Source organism: Echinops telfairi, unplaced genomic scaffold (genome assembly GCF_000313985.2).
Source record: "Echinops telfairi isolate 266 unplaced genomic scaffold, ASM31398v2 ScPeMD7_7424;HRSCAF=8462, whole genome shotgun sequence".
Taxonomy (NCBI): Eukaryota; Metazoa; Chordata; class Mammalia; order Afrosoricida; family Tenrecidae; genus Echinops; species Echinops telfairi.
In genome coordinates this window covers 90,069,939-90,072,880 of record NW_022111324.1, presented here as the reverse complement: position 1 = coordinate 90,072,880, position 2,942 = coordinate 90,069,939, and positions in this window count along the sequence as shown.

Sequence of the window (2,942 nt, the reverse complement as noted above, 5' to 3'; positions counted from 1 at the left end):
CAATAAAACACAAGTAAACATCTTTCTAGTAGTCTCTGCTTTGTGCCAAGACCAATCTGATATGAGCAATGATATCCTTTGTTCCACATTTTCTTCTGAATCGGGCCAGAATTTTTGGCAATTTCTTGTCAATGACGTGCTGTAATCATTGTCGGATGATGATCTTCAGCAACATCTTACTTGTGTGCGATATCAATGATATCATTGTATACTTTGAGCATTCTGTTGGGTCACCTTTCTTTGGAATGGGCACAAATAAGGATTTCTTTCAGTCAGTTGCTTAAGTAGCTGTCTACGAAATTTCCTGGCATAGACTTTTTGCTTTCTTCATGAATTGTGGTCGTCATGTCCTCTGACAGCTCATCAGGTCTTCTGCTCTCAGTGTTCAATGTGTCAAATCTGTTCATGAGATATTGTGGAAATTCAGGTGGGATAGATTCAAGGTTCTATTTTGGCTCTTGTGGACTTGTTTTCATTTTTTTCAGCTTTATCCTCAACTTACATATGAACAATTTATGGTCTGTTCCACAGTCAGCTCCTGGTCTGGTTTTAGTTGCTGATATTGAGCTTCTCCGTCATTTCCTACAGATGTAGTCAGTTTGAGTTCTGTGTATTCCATCTGGGGATGTCCATATGGACAGTGGCCTTTTGTGCTGTTGAAAAAGGTATTTTCTATGAATAGGTTGTTAGTTTTGCAAAATTATATCACGTGATCTCGAACTTCATTTCTGTCACCAATTCCATTTTTTCCATTTACTGTTCCTTCCTCTTTGTTTCCAACTTTTGCATTGCATTTACCATTTAATTATCAGTGCATCTTGACCACATGTTTGATAAAAGATTAAAATAGTGAAAAATAAAGGACAAAATATTCATTTATATTAATAGTGTTTAGGTTAGAAGGTTGACTCCCAAGGTAGCACAAACAATTAAGTGCTTGACTACTAGCCCTAGGTTGGAGGTTTAAACCATTCATAAGCTACTTGGAAGAATTCTGCTTTGCTCAGATGGGCTATTATGAGTTGGAGCCAAGTTCATGGTAACTGATTATAGTAGGTTGGTGAACACAGCATACTGTGAAAATCAAATTGTTCCGCTAACAGAGTTTCAGGATGAGACTGTTCATCTACCCAGTTCCAGGCAGTACTGTGACCACTCAGAGGTGCTGAGCATGGAGTAGGGTGAGTGGTCAGAGAGGAGCCAATTTCTAATCACATAAGTTACTTCACTTTCTCAGGGGTTAATCATTTAAGCTTCTCACAAGGAGAAATGGGGATAAAGAATTTCTTGCCTACAGTAGGGTTTTTAAAATATCTCTTATCTTCTTATGATTAGTTTTAGCATCAAAATTGATAAGCTATTGCTTCTACAACTAGATAACCAATGTAGAGTTTAAAAATCCTCACAACAGGGCCAACATCACAATAAATAGAGTAGAGAATGAACTGGAAAAGGATTTTATTTTATTTGGATCCACACTCAATGCTCATGGAAACAGCCTTCAGGAAATAAATGATATATTGCAATAGGGCAAATTTTCAAACATTATTTTGAAGTCTAGGGTGACCCAAACCAGGGTATTTTCAATTGCATTATCTAAATGGGCAATAATCAAGGAAGACCAAAGACGTATTGATGCCTTTGTTGTTGTTGAAGAGGTTTTAATGTACCAAGACTGCCATACGAACAAACAAATCTATGTTGGAAGAAGTACAGCCAGAAGTCTCCTTAGACGTGAGGAAGGTGAGACTGTCTCATGTCTTTCGGACATGTTCTCAGGAAGGACTCGACCTTGGAGAGGGATATAATGCTTGGTAGAGGGTGAGCAAAAAGAGAAAGACTTTCAATGAGATGGATTAACACAGGGGCTACAAATAGAGACTCAAACCTAGGAATGAGTGTGAGTATGGTGCAGGATCAGGCAGTGTTTAATTTTGTTGTGTGAGTTGGAACTGTCACAAGGGAACCTGTCAACAATAACAGCAACAGCAACCACCTAAAGATGTCCCCATTCCTTTTAGCAAGTTATAAGGAAAATCAGGAACACGTCTCTCATGGGGAGCGCAATGGATGACTTTACGGAGCAAGACACAAGTGGATCTGGGTGGAGTCAGACTTGTGGGCTGAGACAGGAAAGTGTCCAGACCTTGGATGGAAGGTGACAGCTGAAAAGAGAATCTTTCCAGTGGCAGTGTTGATGGTTGAACACAAAGAGTGGTAAACCGGGTGGGTTCTACTTTTCTGCCAGCTATTCCACTCCTTCAGATATTTGAGAGTGGGGTATGAAGAAGATTTTTTAGAGTTGGAAGGTTTTGCTAGATCTTTGATTGCAAGTAAGGACCCAGACTCTCTAATGTGTTTCTGGTATAGTTTAATTTTATTATTATTATTATAATTCAATTTATTAGAATAAGATGCCTTTGACTTTTCTTTAGCTGAGGAGATGCTTTTTCTTGCCCTCAGAGTTGTGCTAGTTGAACTGGAAATTAGATGACTTGAGGAGGTGGTAATGTATTTCCTTTCTTTCTTTTAAATCATTTTGTTGGGGGCTCGTCCAACTCTTATCACAATCCATACACCCATCCCTTGTGTCAAGCACATTTGTACATTTGTTGCCATCATCATTCTCAAAACATTTTCATTCTACTTGAGCCCTTGGTATCAGCTTCTCATTTTCCCTCTCCCTCCCCACCTCCCTGCCCCCCTCATAAACCCTTGCTAATTTATAAAGTATTATTATTTTATCATGTCTTACACTGTCTGCTGTCTCCCTTCACCCACTTTTCTGTTGTCCGTCCCCCAGTGAGGGGTCTATATACAGATCCTTGTGATCAGTTTCCCCTTTCTAACCCACCTTCCCGCCACTCTCACCACTGGTCCTGAGGGGTTCATCTGTCCTGGATTCCCTGTGTTTCCAGTTCCTATGTGTACCAGTGTACATC